This window comes from Bombus impatiens, unplaced genomic scaffold (assembly GCF_000188095.3).
Source record: "Bombus impatiens unplaced genomic scaffold, BIMP_2.2 scf_0344, whole genome shotgun sequence".
NCBI lineage: Eukaryota > Metazoa > Arthropoda > Insecta > Hymenoptera > Apidae > Bombus > Bombus impatiens.
Window position 1 is genome coordinate 105,178 of NT_176763.1, and position 19,141 is coordinate 124,318.

The 19,141-nt window shown below is 37.2% G+C and overlaps 1 protein-coding gene across 4 annotated transcripts in view; it reads right to left on the reverse strand.

The window, feature by feature from the left end:
- Window positions 1-19,141, reverse strand: part of LOC100743020 (hemicentin-1) — a 112,611-nt gene that overhangs the window by 79,429 nt on the left and 14,041 nt on the right. The gene's annotated exons all lie outside the window — the stretch shown is intronic.

Below are 19,141 nucleotides of genomic sequence, written 5' to 3' on the forward strand. Positions count from 1 at the left end.
ACGTAAACGTTTTCATGAAAGTCGCCGTTCTGACTCAGTATTTAACGATAAGTGTGAGAATGTTTGGAACGTTTTAATAGTAAATATGCATACTGCAGAAGTTTTTGTTAATTTCTATGACGCGGATCAATTGTTTGCACACTTTGCATAACTTTCTGACATAATTGTTTTTTACGCATTATTTTATTTCCTCTAACAAAGTAAAACGATTAGTTGGTATTAAAACTGTCACTAAAACTTCTAACACAATTTACCCAACTCACTATTTTATTTTATGGGCCCTTTGTCCATAAAGCTCTTAAAGTATATAATCATTCTTAACGAAAAATAATATATAAACGTCGACGAGCGTGGAGTGTACGGTTGGTCACGTTCTACCCTCTTCTTTTCACACCCTAACCTCAAAATATCCTGTACTCCTACGCACGTTTGACGTTAAAACTCAGTCATTCGCGAGCAGTAATGAAAATTTCCATTCCCACAAAACGTCGAATTGTGGGATTAATTGGAGCATCTAATGCCGATAGAACTACGAAGAAATTCCTATTAATGATAATTAATAGCGAAATATTCACTTTTGGCGAGGCATTTATAATTAAATTATTGGTATATCTGGTCGATCAGATTATAACCGTATAAATTGGAATTATATTATGGATATGTGTACATGATTTGACACAGAGTTCTATTGGATTTTATTCGCTCGATTGTGATACGGATGCCGGGAAAATATCACTTTAAACGTTGCTGTTTTGCGGCGCTAGATTCTTAATTTTGGAACATGTGCACGCTTCCGAGAGGAACTGGGCTCGGTAATATCCATTTAAGAAGAAGGTCAGTCGAGAGTAAACCTTGAGACAGGGCAACTCGAGAAAATTGGCCTGCAACATGTGAATTGCAAAGCGAAAAGAAGTGTCATAATAACACTATGTTAAGGAGTTGGGCGCAAGATTATTTGTAACTAAATAAACCTGAGTGGCATATACAAATTTGCTAAACGAAAAACGTAATCACGTGGTTTCTTTTTGTTAACAACAACTTCTTTCGAACAAGGAATTTTTAATGATCCAAAATTTCTTGAAAAGAAACAATTTTATTGAATTGATACAAGGAAGCTTTACGAAACTTGAAAGGTCTCTGTGAGCTTTGGAACTTTGAAAGGGGAGAGAAAGTGCACAGAAAATCGTACAAGTACGCTCCTACGTTTGCAACTTCTTACATTATGAAACAAATTGTGTAACGAAAAGAATTGATTCGACAATTTTCTACATAAAATATCGAGATCCCACCGACCAACGCATTAAAAATCTTTCCATTTAGAAACACGTAATTAATTAACCCTCATACCCGTAGAAGAACCAGCGATACCGAGTCACGTCCCTTTCGACGCCATTTAATTTTTGTTTCAAGATTCACAATTTTGCGTACAATTATAATCAAGCGACTCGTAACTAGTAAAACTTATTCGTAAAGTTTCATTTGTTTTATTATCAAACTTGTTACTATTATGCAAAATAATTCGATGCTAATAACTCGTAATTTATAACTTGCACAATTCCACTAACAATATTAGTTCCATTGTGTAAGAGGGTCCTGGTACACAGTTTTGTACAGATTCCCTCCGCAAGTACAGGCTTCTACGACTCACTTAACTGCGGTATCAGATCGAATTAACAAATTAAGTAATGATCATAGCAGAAAACGTGCTCATAGTCTTGGTCCCTAACGTTTCAGAAGTTGGTCGATCGTCTTATCATAGTAGTGGCGCGTTACGGAGCAGCTTGTACACACAGATAGATACAGAAAAGGGGATCGTGGACGAACGTCACTAACTCCAGAAGTAGTCCTCCTATCGCGGAACAGGAATCCGGAGATAGAGGGTGCCGGCGGGCAACCTTTTCTGAAAGTGGCACCTAAAACTTTAAATCTCGTATCTTACGCCTAAGACGCCGTACATCCCTAAATATTTTATCCCCTTGCTCTTTCGTCTCTCCCGTGGAGAAATGGTCGCTCTTTAAGTTATCTTTCCCTCTGAATTCATAACCGGACCGGTATTTCGGTATCCGTCGATGAAACTTTTCTTCGTAAAAAGGAAAACTCTTAACGGCTGGAACGGTTTTAAACTAAAGAACCATCCCACGGAATAACACGCCTCTCAACTGCTCGGTCTGTACCGTATATATCCCGCCATTTCTTACGACACGAAACTCCAATTGCATGTAGCTTTAAATTCATAAGCGTCTATGTATTCCTTCGGTCGATGCTTCCCTACCCAAGGACAAAGAAATACTTATTAATTCCAGACGTCTCTCATTGTAATTTTGATACAACCATATAACAGGCGTCTTCATCAGTTTCAGAGATTTTGTAATTTTCCGTGTGATTTTCTCTTGTACCTTCCTCGCCTCGTTTCGTTCCCGAAACCCGTCTTGTTCTGTTCGAAAAACGACCCGTTTCTCATAGATTCTTCTTCGTATTTCCTTTCATTTATCGTAACTATAATTTTGAGTAATATCATACCATTATATTGTATTACAATATTGTCCATTGATAAGGATTCATTAATAAGATACTCATTTTAGCAATTTGCTTTCATCGTATTGATATTTTATTTAGCTGAGTAAATATCTTGTAATTTTAACTTTCCAATCTTTGTAACGATTTATTATCGTACAATTTATATATGTAGATGCGAATGCTTAACCCGTTGTCACATAAATTTGTCCACGTTTTATATTTACACATTTGTATTATTATATTTACATTTATGCTTATGAGCGAAAATGATTAATCCGCTTTACAAGAAGAAGCAATTAATAATAAATAATAATAAAATAGAATAGGAGTAAGGTATATCCTTCATAAGATACTACAGCTAGAATTCATAGATCAATAATTAGAATAGGGTCACGTGCGTTAAACAGGAGTTGCTAAAATTGTAATCCTGATTTCTAGAATTCTAACAATAATATGGCAATACAAAGAACCTAACGAAAGAAAATTTCATCGACGATCGTTCATAGTCACGTAATTCGCCATTAACGATATACACATAGACAGAACTGAAACCTACAACATTCGTTCCTCGTATACATCAAATCAATCTTCAACTATCGAAACTAAGTGTCAACTTATGGTAATATAAGTAACTCATATCGAAGCAATCTGAAGTGATGCAATATCGTGTCACGGATATCACGGTAGCGTCGATAAATTAGCAACACGGCACTCGATAAACAGTGCCTCTTAATTTCGCCCAATTAACCGGCGATACTACGGGAAATTGGTGTAACGAATGCCCCACAGGGGCGAGGGGTTACGAACTAGAGGGAGGAAACGGCGGAGGGGGATGAAGTTGCGAGTCGTTGAAAACTACGCCAGGTCCACGTTGTTGCCGAAGTAGGTTATTCCGAAGTGTTTCGCGTTTTCGAGTCGCGTTAATGCCACTCGCGAAAGGTGGTCCTGGCCCGGGAATTACGCCACGGACGACCAATAAGGGGGTGCTGTTGATTACGCCAGGTGGCGGAACAACCGACATCTATGAGAGCCGAAGCGGAACAGGGCGGAGGTAAACCGAGAAATCGAAGAAGCTGTGTCTGCCGTACTGTGTTCGGCGCCGTGGCCCTTTATCCTAAGCAAACAGAATTTGATATTCTGAAATCCTGATTGTGTCGATCGAGACGAAAATCAAGAAAGACGTATGTGCGCGGATCGAGGACGGTGATCGGCAGAAAGTACGACCGGGAACCAAGGGAATGAACGCGGATGATAGAAATAACAGAATAAAGAGGAGGAAAGAGAGACGAGGGACAAAGGAATGGGAAAGCAACGAAGGGAACACCGTTACCTTCAGCGATAAACTCCGCCAGAGCGATCCTCAGGGAAATAAAGTTCCGGAATGGCTACGGAGAAGAGACTAAGCTTCGGACCCCCGACGCGTCGCTGTCGTCTTCTTTTCGCTTGACCTCTGACGAATAATGTGAGAAGCATCAACTGTTTCTGGTATTTTTCGTGCTGCCTCAAATATACGAGCGGAGGACGTCGCGCTTATTTCTTATCCTTTCTCTATTTTCTTCCTATCCTTCTGTCTCGACTTTGAGATCGTTATTTCGTTGCTTATGTAGTTTACCCGTCAACCTGCCCGTTTAATTGAGTCTTCTCAACGAGTGCAGTTCCTTTGTGTAACTTTTTGCTACCTTAGGCGTCATTGATTTAAGATGCAGGATATTTAGAAAGATTAATAGAGTCAGTTATGACTTCCTTTTTATCGTATACCTTTAATCTATTCGCATCTGAACGAGATACCTCGCAATGAGATGTTTATGCAGTGCTTCTGAGTGGGATATTTGCCTTTTAATTTTTCTCGTTGAATACATTTTTATGGAAATGAAAAGAAGAAAAGATTCACACGCGTGCACATTTTGGATCCATCGATTTACAGAGTCGTTTTTCTCCTTTAATTCTTGTTATCTTTTCAGTTATACGCTTTCGTTGCTTTCGTTTGTCATATCGTATTAGGTCGTTTTGCGAGTGCTATCGTTTTTTTTTTTCGTTATTGATTTTCAATGAAGTATTGTTTCTCACCTATCCACACCGTATTGTTTTTAGCTATCTATTCCTTTGAGCAATATTTCATTTTTAACAGATGAACATTCCAAGGAGATCGGCAGAGTGGTGGGAGAATGAATGACAAGTGAAAATTCATATCACATATATTGGAAATACTGTATGCTTCATGAATTTCATAAAAACAGACATAAAGCAACAATGGCAACTAAAAATATTAAATCATTAACAGATATAAATGATTTCAGCAGGAAAATTTCCATCGATATCGAATTCTAGATCACAGAAATGTTATTTTACGAGGGATTAAAAAATATAGGCTCTAAATGGGAAATGACGATAGAATGCAAGAAATTCGCGTTTTATAATTGCCAAATTTTAGTCGAAAGGATGATGAAACTTATAAAACGATTTAATATTATATTTCATACCCTGAAATCATATATAGAAACCAATAAATTCCCAATTAAAAGCTAATCTTAATAACTATAGCATACATATGCTCTATATTCTGTATCAACTAGATTTTTATCATTAACCCTTGTATTTTTTATCGCTGTTCGGTTTATTCCACAAATTTTTACTTCCATTTATTTCATCAAATCTGACTTTTGTGCCACATCTATAGACGAAATATGATAGACAGAATATGAGACATCCCGTTGAAAAAATAATATATGCGTTATAAAGTGGTAAGAAATATTTACGCTCATATAAGGGATTAAAACGAAAGAAGAGTTTCAGAGCATTATTAAATCGAACACCGATCTAAATGTTTTTCCCTCTTATTTCTACCTGCGATTACCGTTTCTAGAAATCCTGAATTTTATCCAATGTCGTTCACGAACGTCGTTACGTTCAGTGACACGAATAACAGGCCGGCTGGGTTCGTTTCACGTTCCTTCCTCGCGGTTCCCTAGCTCGGTACACGCGCCTGAAAATGGAAGTCGGATCCTAAAGTCGGAAAGCACAGCCGGTTGAAACGCGATTCGTCTGGTTGCGTTCATAGCCGGTTGATTCGAGACGGCTAGGCTGTGGAAATCGGTGACGACGAGCAATTTCGATCCTTGTCGAGTAGCGCGGAAGGGAAACCCTTCTGGCTGATTCAACCCCTTCCGGTGATATACGGTACACGCCGTGGCGAGTGTTTTCGGTTCATTTCGTATTAAAATTATAATACCATCAATCGTTACCGCATGAAATCGCGGCCTGGTCATTATTCGCGTTGGTTATCACATAACAGAAATTCAAAACCGATACCGCGTAATGCTTATTGCACAAAGGTGTGCGGGAGTGAGCACTTCGATGGTCGCATCGAATGCACTTGCACACATATACGAGCGCTCCGGTAATTACTACTCATTAAATTAATACCGGGCATTATGCATCGAAGAGAAATCGACCATGCGCCTCTTTTTCGCCGATTTCGCGGCGCCCCCGAAACGTGACTTATTGCACCGTGGTTTCCTGCCAGCCAGCTCGTTTGTTTCACACAAAAACTCTGCTATAATACGAATTCGAGGTGCGATTCCAAATCTTCTTCTATTTGTTTTCCTTTTTAATTCGTCATTAGCGACTCGGTTGAGATCATAGATCGTGCCTTATAATTTTTGAGAGAGATCGGCTCGTTTTATTGAATATTTTAGCTTAATTTAATTTCGATGTTTGATTCGAATTCTTTAAGTTGCTTTTTATAGAAGGGAAATTAATATTAGATCGTAGTTAAGCAGTAGAGAATTTGTTACAGCGCAGGATAAAATGGTTCGCAATAATTTTTGTATTATACAGGGTGTCCGAGGTTTGAACGGCCAAACAATGTCAATATATTGTAAGGGTCTAGATAAAAAAACAATGTTACATAAGTATAGGTCGTTTAAAGCTCTATTAAAAGGTCATAACAAAATTATGAAATACGGAGGGAACAATTGCAATATGCAAAGATAATTTGCCTATCGTCCTAGGCAATACAAAGTTGACAACAGATGAAAATAGAATTTATCACCCTGTAAATTTCATTTCTATTTTGCTTCATTTCGGTAACTGCATTATTTTAAGATGGAGATACTTCGAGATAAACATTTAATTAGATGCCTTTTTAGAAACAAAGTGAACGTGAATATCGCTGATCAGTCTTTGCATTATATCGCAGTAACCGTGATTCTGCAACCGTTTCTTTTACATTTTATACTTTTGTCATAACTTTTTAACAAGATTTTAAAACGACCTATGTTTATATAATGCTTTTTTAGACCCACAAGGTACACAAACTGAATGTTTATTACTAGGATACCCTATATAATGTATATCGCATAATGGAAAGACTTTTCTCCAGGAGGTAAAAAATGTGTAATTTTGTGTATGTTATCTTGATCCTTAATATTATAATCTGGCCTTTTCCTGAAAGAAAAGAGAAAGATAACTTGTCAAAGTTATCTGTAACAGCTAGTAATAATGTAAGAATTGCAGATTTCAATAATAATGCTGCATTTTCAATTCTGGTTTAGAGACGAAGGTGTCATAAAGTAGAGATTTTGAGATATTATAAAATTTCTTATTTCTTTGGTCATCGTTAAACTTGGAAAGGATCCAAATAATATTAATAGTATTGGCTTTTCCAAATACTCGGGGGAACACTTCTTCACACTTTAACGTAACATCATCGCTATGTAAACTATAATATTGTCAATAGGTTGAACTCTACTCGCCGAATCACAGAAGATGATATAATTTTGATTGGATCCTCTTGAGACCATTTGAAAACTTTTTCGTAAGAATACAGTTCACTATAGTAGACTGGTATTATTCTTCTATTTTATTTGATATTTTTTTTTTTACATTCAAAGAAACAATGCTCCCGATTGTTGTCTTGGAATTTTACAGTTTCCAAATATTTGCGTTGATCTAGAACCGATTGCATTTTCGACTATTAGGGGGAGTGAAATGTCTTTTCAACGTGTGTTTTTTTAATGTTTAAACGAAAATGTCATTTGGCCAGGACAAATGAATTGACGCTGCTTTTAAAATGTTTCGAAACGGGCATTGTTTATTCGACACGTGCCGGGCTAAAACGAAACATTTGAAAAATACTGCAATTTTGTCAGCAAATAATATCAATTCACCGCAGTCGGATATCACTTTTTGTCTCGTTTCTCCGATGGTTATATGTCATTATATAATATCATCCCACTTTTTCTGCTTTCCAACCATTTTTCGTATCCCATCCATCAATTTCGTTCGAATCGGATCAATTACGTGCAGTTAGCCTGTTTGCAGTCTTTCTAGTTTTTAAAGCTAATTTTATCTCTTTTCTTTTTCACTGACATTTTTTGTCCCATCGGCTCTTTTTACGTACACATGTGTTTTTACATTATATAACGCAACTCTTACGCTGTATTGGGATGAATTTGATACAGGTATATGTTTTCCATTAATGTGTTTCCGAATCAGAAAGTTGATCCCCGCCTATGCGTTGTATCAATGAGTTCTCGGGTTCCTGATGAAGACAACATTCGCGCCATTGCGTTTTCCGACCCTTCACGAAGTTGTTGAGTATACAGAGTATCGCATGATTCATGGTACAAATGGGGCGAGACAGATTTTATGCCATAAAATAAGCCGAAATAAGGCATAGAGAATTTGTATTGGAGGCTTAATTTTTGAGAAAATTAAATTTGAAAATTTCACAAGTACACGTGAATTTGTTTAATTTCCATATAGGCAGGAGTATAAAATTGATAGAAGGATATTCTAAATATAAAAATATAAAAAATGTAGGATAAGGTTTGTCGTTTAAGCTTCCGTTTTGCAAAAATAATCTTTCAACTCGTTTAGTTAATAATTGACCAAATGCACTCGAGCATTTACTCGAGCAATTTTTTAATTCGTCGTCCTAAAAAATAAGACACCCCACAGAAAATCTGCCTAATCCTATTTGTATCACGAATTGCGGGATATTCTACAATGGCAAACGCATCTTACAAATGGAAGAAGTTCTTAGATCGAGTTCGACTTAATTTAGTTTGTAATTTATTGAAAATACAAATTTCAAAACCGTTCTATATTTATAGTGCTCCAAAGTGCAAGTAATTTATTATAGAAAACGGAAAATAGAAACAGAGTTTTCATAATACAGTTAGTCGAATTTATGAAAATTTAATAAGCCTTTCCCAATTTACAACCTCGCTACTGTATCTCCAAACCCTTTTAAAGAAGCATCGCCTCTGTCACTGGAATTTTGTTTTATATGAAAACATGCTGTAATAGTTGATTGAAGTTTTTCTTTCTCATGCGAAAGCTAGAGACTAGTTTTTGGTGTAAACAGATCGATTGTTGTCTGGTATAACAATGGAAATAAAATACAATGGTGCTGCGAAAAATAAATATCTTTCCGCTGTCGTTCCATCTTAATTATTTTCATTGGTTCGTTTCTTTTTCATTATTCGCTATATAGAGGTATTAGTCATACGATTACGATGATTAATGAGGAACGCATAGGATAACAATGGCTGTCGAAGAGAATATTCTTGTCAATATATGTATGCCCAATTACGCTATTTTTAACGATAAAACGTAAGCCAGGAGGATTCTATCGACAAACAATAATCTGCCTCGAAGAAACGGCTTACGCATGGCTAATTGCTTGTCTGTAGGCGTCTTAATCCTTCGTGCTTAAAGCTTTGTCACTAAGGATAAAGTAAATTCAAGCATATATTAATACATTCGCTGAAACTCGGGTTTTCGCTAAATACGATGCTACATGTTAACAAGTCATTTTCACGTAACACCTGTCTTTATATTACCGTAAAGTATAAGTGCTACACGCGTACAAAAAATCATCGATTTTTCGATATCTGTAAAAATTTACTCTAAAAGCAAACTAACAATTTTCTAAGATGAAAGTTCATCGAATGATATTCTTTCATCTAACAAACTTATACTATACGACAAATTAATATAATATACTTATAATATACGACAAAGCATGATCTAATGGCAAATAACATCAAAAATCGGAGGAAAATTTTCAAAATCGGAGGATTATTACCTCAATCGTAAAAGAAACTTTATGCTTGCAAATTTTGTTGCTCTTTTAATAACTAACATGAGTTCTTCTGAAATTTTCTTAATAATTTCATTTACTTCGTATCTCGCATTTAAGTCCATACTATACGCGTCTCTTGAAAGAGCATGTTAACTCTGATCTGCGATGAACACGTTACCAAAACAAGAAGTATTCCTTTTACCACTCTACACCCTTTGTTCTTCTTTGATTCATTTGTACCTTCAAATCGGCCTGTATATATTCCCCGCTTTTCTATAATCTCTGATCTCGTATACGTATACCCTCAGAGAGCTCGGCGAATCGTGGAAATCCAGGTGGAAAAGAGCAAAGATTCCAGCCGGATTACACAATTCTCGAGTGTACATTACATCGTGGAAGATATATGCGATAAGGAAGACAGACGATGAACGATAAAACGTCGGATGACTCTCAGCGAACCGGGCAAGCTCCGTGGCCGTAGCGTCTGATCGTTATTAATGAGCAAAGTGTGTCGTTACAGGCTTATTATCCGAGCCGTTCTAATTAAATTGGATTAGTGCAATGAAGCGTATCATGAAATTCTCGGTTAATGGTCTCACGCAGACCACGCCGCGCCCTTCGTTACCCCGGCCGATGTCGCTGACATGCAACGTTTCTGGCCGCGATCGACCTGATAAATTTCATTATGCCGGCCCTGGGATCGTGACGAGTACGATCGATCACGTCCGGCAGCAGCCAGCCAGCCAGCCAGCCCAGAAAAGAGGGATCTCGACAATGGGAAATCGCATTGTTCCCCGGAAACAGTCGAGCTTCTTTGCCTTCGCCTCGGAATCAACCATTCTCCCCGACATTAGCCTGGGTTCGATGGTTTTAGTCGATTTCTTGGACCACACCAACGACGATAATATATAGACAGTTCCCGGATAGTTACTGTACTACCAATACTAAAAGCCTGATTTAATGTGATTTAAGTTTTCGCGAGAGAGACACCGACGATTTCCCACGAATAGCTTGGAGAAACAAATTTCCAATTTTTCTACTTTACTCTTTCGCTTTTCTATCCTTATACGTATTATTTTCTTCGGTTCGGTGTAACGAGTCGTTGAGATCGTTTGAAAATTTCGAAAAGGGAAGATGTAGTTATCGCGAAACAAGTACACCTAACTTAAAGCCACGGAATCTGACGTTGGAAGTTGTAGCACGGGTTATCGTGAAAACAAGCGAGAGGTTGTAACGTTATAATGAACCGTTTCGAATGATACGCCGTAACAATACGTTCAAGTAACTCTCGCATTAATACGCGCACGGCAATAGCATTTATTCAACTCTACGGTAACGAGGCTGCTCGGTTGAAAAGTTATTTAAAAGCGCATTTCGCTGGCTCGGCTTATTTCTTCATTTTCAACAGATATTAAACGAGTCACGCAGATGATTTGCATTTCCTCTTCATTCTTTTTTTTTTTCTTTCTCGTTACCCCTTGCCGTTCCCTGGTGGAAATCGCGACGGTGAAATTGACGTACGTACATACCCACCGATCAAGTGTCGATTAAACCGTGTGAAAGCGTGCAATTTTCGAGAATATCGTGTATTAGGGAATTTAAAACGGGTCGGTTAATTTGATTATTAGCGGTCTGATGTTGTATGTTCAGCGAGTTCCGGCGGCCCTAATGAAACCTTGTAAATTTCACGCTCGACTCTTGCAATGATTGCCTGTAATGGCCTGGGAATATCATTAAACGATTCATCGTCAGAGTAAAGTTCATTGGCACCCTGCTCCCACGGATCAATGGAGGCCTGTTTATCCCTGGTATATCTGTTTACCATTCGCATTAACATAACCTGCTACATTCAAAGCAGAATCTTCTCCATGTAATCTATCACTCTACCTACGTTCAGAGCAGCGTAAACTTAATAGAATTGAAAAAAGAAGGAAAAATAGAAAAGAAGGAAACAGGGGTGCTCTTCGATGCTTTAAATTTTTTAATAACACTCAATTCGTTAGCTAAGAGCTCGTTGGCGAGATATTATGGAGGCTTTCTCGTGAAATGCGTGATATTATTAAAAAAAAGAAAAAAGAATACATAAAGAGTGAAAGAGAGGATGTAGAGAAAATAGGAGAGGAGAATACAAAAAGAAAAAAAGAAGAATTAAAATCCCTGGCGGGTTATTAAAGAAATCATTAATTATAAAAGATGAGTTTGTGCGTATACATGTATACGTGCGCACACATACAGAGATAATTCAGAATCCTACTCATTGTTATTCGCATAACTTCTGAGCGCGATATTCGACGGCGAACTAATAATACGTTTAAAGTTCACTTGCTGTAGAAATTTCCTCCCGGTACTTTTTTTAACAAGCCGATTTATCTTGTTGTTCGCCGCTTCGTTTTTTCATCGACCCGTCAAAATGCCAGGCGAGCTTCGCGTTTCTCACCCCTTGCCTTTATGAGAAAAAGAGATAGAGCGAAGGAAAGCTAGAGAAAAGAAGAAAAACTTTGCCGCTTCTATTCGTCCTGTATCCATTATAATAATAGGTGGCCGTCGTCAGTTTCTATTTTCTTCCGAGATATTTCGACCTTTTTAATTCGAAATTTTTATCCATCAAATTATCGCGTCAATATACTAATTTCAAACGATAATTGCTTTAGATTCCAGTGACTTTTCATCCTCTCTGTCCCTTTCTCTTCCGAATTTATTTCTAGAATATTTCAGAAACCTTTTACGAATATCCCTGTAATTTCCATCATTCTAATCACGGCCGTCTAAAAGCGACATATCGACGTATATCATCATCAAACTATACCCATTATCATTAACGATGGAAACATGGAGGGGGGGTGTAAGATACACTTTGCGATTGAGTCTTTTAACGATATAGTTTAGAGAATTTCACTTAGATACACGTAGTCAAAGGTTTTCCTATTCTGTCCTCTTATTTTATTCATTTTCATTCACCGTTACTCTATCCCTAGTTGTTAGCTAAGAATTGTACAGTCAATGAAACCTATAGTTCATTCAAAGGCGCTCGCGGGAACGTCCTTAACCCTTCCTCATCTATGGTCTGGGTATAACACGATGCAATGTCATTCGTGCAACGTTCTCATAACGTGAGCAACGAAAAGATTCTTTTTGATGTGATACTTTTTGCGAAATAACTGATTTTTCGTTGTTTATCCTTTCATAGTACATTCAGCACTCGAATAAAAGATAGCCAACCGATCACAAAATATGTAGCTAAAAATATGCAGACGATCAAAAAAGATTGTAACAAGATATTATATAGGTCAAGAAAATTGCACTAAAAAATTGTATCGGCTAAGAAAATTGTATTGGAAGATAGTAGCATTAATAATATAATTGTAGGATTAATCGACGGTTAAATAAGTATTCCAGTAGAGTTTGAAATATTTTCGTGGCACATTTCTGTAATCCAAAAACTATTATTTAAATAAAATCGAATCTATTTGATAATATGTAGATTTATTTGAAATGTACGCTTTTTGGAATCGGAAGGAACTGGCTAGTAAAGATTCTGATTTCTAAATGGTTCTGCCAGGGATTCTTGGTTCCTTTTTGGGATTTATGTAATTGGGTTTATTCTACGTCTTAGGAATTTGGTTCTTTAGGTTGGTTTTATGGCATCATGGAGTACTTAGGTCGGCCCGGCTATTTTATCAGTAAAATAGACAAGCTTTTGACATTTTTGGGGCAGCTTTTACGTTCGGGGTGATAAAATAGGGGCAGATAAAACGACAAGTATCTTCTTAATAGGTTTCCTATCAGCATTATATCCACTACCGTTCACGAGAATCACAACACTTTGATTGATTTGTGGTAACAACATTTGAATTTGACCAAAGTGTACAAATTAATGACGAGCTATCAATTAGAAATAATACCATCTCTTCACGTCAAATATCACTAGACTGATGTATCAGTCTGAATTATCTGTTAAAATACGTAGCAATAATATGTTTTATTATTCAATATATCTATATACCATACATATTCATTATTCAAGTTCACATTCACATTCATAGATTCACTGCTCGCATTAACGTCAAACAATTCTTCCAACCTTCTTTGACACATTAAAACGCAAACACTACTATTTAAATGTTAAATGAAAGGCAAGTTTCTTTTTTATTAAATAAGCAATTACCTTAATAACGTTCTATTTTAAACCGATTGCCTGAAAAATATGCTTCGCCTAGTCACTCTTCTAATTAAACGAACGCATTGAAAATCAAACACATTAAACGCGAGAGGTCGTTGAATACGAAGGAATTAATTTATTTTCTATTAAACGAAACCCATGCGCAATATGTATACACGGTGCACAAGACAAACACAAAGACTCTAGTCCCCGGTGAATTTAATTTAACTGGCGCCCGATTCGTTTCGATGATCCCGCGAGAAAATGTTTACCCTAGTGGAGGTCAGGCAAAAGCGCCGTTCTCGAGTGTCATAAGTTCTTAATCCCTTTCGTAGCTTCCAGCAGTAAACACCCCTCGACCACACACACGCACAGCCAGCGGCGTTATCTGGGTCCCCTATGGCCCTATGGCATGACGCTCGAATTCAACACGCTTGGGATGGTCGGGACGATTAAGACTTCCGGGAGACGGGGGCGTCTGTCGTCGCGGTCGTATTAATAAATATCCGATTCGCATTCAATCTGGACAGCTTGGCAATCGACTCGTTCAACAGCAGTCAGATAGAGGGGAAGGGGAAAGAAGGAGGAAAACATACAAAGAGGTGGAAAGAGATATAAAGTGAAAAGGGGAAAAGGAAGAGAGGAATAAAGAGGAAGAAGATGGGTAAAACTGAGCGTGATACTCGACTACGAAGACTAATGACACGGGGACAGGCATGAAACGGGGTGCCGAGAGATCCACTAGCATATGGGGGGTGGTTGTGTAAAAAAGGGTGGCGTAACAAAGAGAAGGATCGCTTGTCAACACAACACAAACGACGTCCCGTAATTTCCTGACAGCATTGGCTATAGCTGGAAGGGCAAAGCGAGAGAGAAAGAGAGCGAGAGAGAGAGACAGCGCGCGCGAGAGAGAGAGAGAGAGAGTGGAGCCAACTCGTGGAAAACTGGGACGCCTCGTAGAAATTAACGTAACTAACGTCGAACGAAGCGTCGGAACCCTCGACCACGCGAGTTACCTATCTACCATGATCAATGGCACGTCGCATGCCGAGAAGAAGGCTTTACTCGATCGTAGGGTGTGAATTTATGGCGAGCTCGACGGCCTTGAGCGTCCGAGCTGTTTTATAATTACGCCTCGTAAACGAGCCTTCCGGGGGAGTATCAGCTCGATTTTAACGGAAAACGTCAATTTCCGGCGTTTCACCTTCCATCATTGTCCCGTATCGTCGCTTATAAAACGAAACGATTAGACGTCGAATTATTGACTTGTTTTCAGGTGTCTCGCTGGAGTAAGACTTTTAGTTCACGCGAGTAGCGAATTAAGGGTGTTCACGCGACCTTTGATTTTTATAATCTTTTCCATGAATTTGTATTATTGAATACTATGTTTCCTTTTTTCCAGTTACGAGAGGAAATTTCCAAGTCACGTTTAATATTTGTTTCGTTTAATATTCGTTGAGAATAGAGAAATTTTTTTGCATTTACATACGAGATTGTTCGCATATTTTACAACAAAACGATGTACGTGAGAGGAATGTAGATATTGCAATTTTATAATCATCCCAACGTATCAAATTAACAAAAGGAACGGATAAGAATTAAAGAAAAATTCTTCACGCGTTCTCGATTCCCTTGAATCTCCTGCACCATCGTAATACGTAACTTTTAACCCGCTCGTTCCGATAAACGTTGTTACAGATTCATTTCCCGCAATGCGATTAATTGCGCTAAACAGGTTAAGTGCCCTATCGATCGGTCGAGATTTATTCTTTTTATCCCTTTCTCGATCCCTTTGCGCTTCTTGTGGCCGTTTCGAGGGATGCTTCGTGTAAATATAACGTTGCTTTCACGCGGTTATAACACGAGAAAAGTGTCTGAGTCAACTTTGTTCCGTGAAAACCTAGTGTCACATTCCATCTAACGCTTAAGTATTGTTTAAATGGAGGAAATTGTAGAAATGTAGTTTGAGTGACGCTAATAACGAAACCATTCTTTGTCTTGGCGAACAGATAGCCTTAGGGATGGGAACACGCTTTCAAAGAAATTACGATGACAATATTCTCAAATCATCGTAAATATTTACGAAACGGTACAAGATATCGAACAAAAGTTTAACTGACAATCGCACAATTTTTCACGTGCTTTAAAATGTAGCGATAAAGAATTTTCGAATAATATTATTTTCAAAAAGCGTTAATTGCTTTTTGTAGTTTTACTTTTTACATTCAAATAAATAACCTTTTAAAAACTCTGTATAATTAGATACATGAATATGATTTGAATTATAAAATCATTTCAACGCACAAAATCCAGCTTTCATACCGAAAAGTACTTCAATAGATGTAAAAATATTCAATTCGGTATGTCCGCATAATTAAATTTTAATAATGCACGTTAAAAGGCAGAAACAATAAAAGGTAATTACTTACTCGTTAATTTTTATAAATCAGTGTCATATAAATATTTCAAGACAATAGCTATTGAAAAATTTGTACTCGTAGACGTACAAAGGCAATTTATCCGTAGTAACGTTAAATGTACTTTACATTTATACGATCTCTTGAAAATATCGTGCTTTATTATCATAAATGTATGAAGGTCACTAAAAATTCAACTGTGAGCTCGTTCAGATTGGTGATCTGCAAACTTCTACGTGCGAAGTTACGATCATACCTTTTGTAGTAGTGAAGCATGATATTTGCCGGACGCTTGTGTCAAATACTATGGTTTACTTAAATATCGCAATGACGATGTTCTTCAGGAAAGCATTTAAAACAGAAATATTTGTCGTGTCACACACGATGCATAAAAACAATACGGACGTGCTAAATAGTTCTCTCTTTTTTGAAATAACGCTAGATTATAGGATTAAGTGTGAAATTAAATTAGTTGACCTAGATAAGTAACCACTTTTATACTGAACGCATTTAAACACATTTTTGAATTTAAGAAACGAATATTGATTATGTGTTAGTGAATGTACTTTTACTATATTATTGTATTATGTTCATAATGTATAAAGATGAGTATCGAAGTAATTATATTAATTGTAGTAATTATACGAAGTAATTATATTACCTGTATGGCATACTAAGCATTAGTTAAATATGATTACAGGGACACATCAAAATTTTATGTCATTCGTGCTAGAATTGCCACCATTTGACGAACAAAATCAGATTCTGTTCGTCTGCGAAATGTTATTCTACTTACATCAGATTATAGTTAGCACAGAATAACGCGAACGAGATCAATTATGCACGGCATGATTCATCGATAATATCTTACAATGTGTTTCAATTTCCAAGAAATATTCTTGAACTTTTACGTTTCCGTCAAGCGTTCGCTAACTTTGGAAACATGATAATATTAAAAAATGTCAGTCAGACGTTTCGTTTTTTTATAAAGGTTCAATTTAAAAACTTAATACGTTTCCAACGAATCCCGTTTCAACGAAATTGCGTTTTTACTTCATTTTCGAATTAAGTGTGTCTTTTTATGCAAATGCAAAATTTTTTATGAACATCGCTAAAAAGATGGCATCTAAGCAGAGATTTAGCTCTTTATATTTTATGATAGTTGGTGCTTTATTTTGAATATTTGATTTTCTTTTTTTTTTTTTGCATATTATGTACATACCGTAGACATTTGCACACTTAACTTCTTCATAAATGCATAAATATTCACTGATGTCTCTCAATTTCCACGAAACTTCATGGATATGCATCATCTGTCTTTAAACTGTACTTTACGTCTTTGAACCTAATAATTTATTCTTTTTTTCGTCCACGTCGTATTAAAGTACTCTTTTTCAGTCGCCAAGCGATTTCAACATCCAAAAATCAATTAAAGCGAACTTATCGTATCTTCTCTCCTATGATGTTCAAATTGGCGCTTTCAAAGCAGTGACCCTCGCGTTTGGTCGACATTTTCCGCTTATGAGGATGAACGCGTTACCGGTTTCAGGATAACATCGAGAAACTTGATTTCCACGTAACAAAAGACGAAGAATATCGAATTAGAAAATGGAATACATGATTGTACTTTGCGAGGCAAAAGGATCTTCCGAGGCAGTACGTCAATTTTCTCGATCCCTTTGTGCCTTCGAGAAATTCTTTCTCCTTCCCCCTAGCCGAGTCTGCCGAAGGTCCACGATGATTTGCATAAATAACGAATTGTTGAACAACCCCGAAGACGAAAGTCAAGGGACGACAAAATTGAATGAACGCGCGTCTGTCTGTGAGCGCAAGTTGAATCACAAATGCATATATTCGACGATTTTCGCGGGCATTTGCATTTAGAAAATTATGTGTAATTAGCGCGTGTGAAATGAATATGTTGCAGAGCAGGAGAAAGTTCATTAGCGGCGGCGGAATTTGCATGCGATTTCAACCAACGATCTTTTCGTTGAGTATTTCCCTTGAAAAATTTCCAACGATCCTCGCTTAATATTATCCTGGAAACACAGCGTCATAGGGTTCACCGTTGCTCGTGTTAATTTTGCAGAATTATTAAACTACCCGCTCTCTTGCGATACTGTAATCAACTACGATCAACGTTTCTGTCTAGTGCGCGATTTTTGCGGATCGCATATTAAAACATAGCCGGTAGAACGTTCCAGCTTCGTAATACACTTTTCTGTGTTTTTCACAATTTCCTACTAGCCTGTCGGTGAAAAAGAAAAGTAAGACATCTGTTCTGTAGGATTTGGAAGCCAACAAAACTCTATTTTGGGAAACAAAGTTACTCGATGAAATTTAATATTAATATAATATTATTTCGTACATGGTTAATACATGGTATTTTCCTGTAGTAAGTTCTTTAATAACCTGTAGTTGATGCGACACTAAACTCCAATTTTAGAAAGAAGTTTTTACAATTCCGACTTTTTATCTAAATCTTTCAAGAAAGGAAGAAGTAGTAGAAAACCCTTTCTTGCTGGATGGTAATAACACGGCTATCGTACTTCTGTTACGAATAAAAGTTTCACAGCGTCGACGGATAAAACCTCGAAGTTTACGATCTCAATCGGAACATTTCCGGATAATTAAGTAGAAGGAAAAAAGGCGGTGTGATTGCAAAAACCGTACGAGAACTATACACGCGTTAAAGCGTGCAAGATAAACGCATTATCATCCGTCAACATACGAGGCTCGCACGAAATAAGGTTTCGCTTTGTTGATCGAATTCGTTGTAAACCAGTCGACACGGTTGAACTTCCTTCGGGATTTTAGTCGCGACAAAGTGACGGATAAATTGGATTTCCTTCGTCTTACTCTAAAATGCCATTAACTGCGTTCCGTTATCTCGTTGCTGACTCGAGGGAGAACTTACAAAAAAAAAAAAAAAAAAAAAAAAAAAAAAAAAAAAAAAAA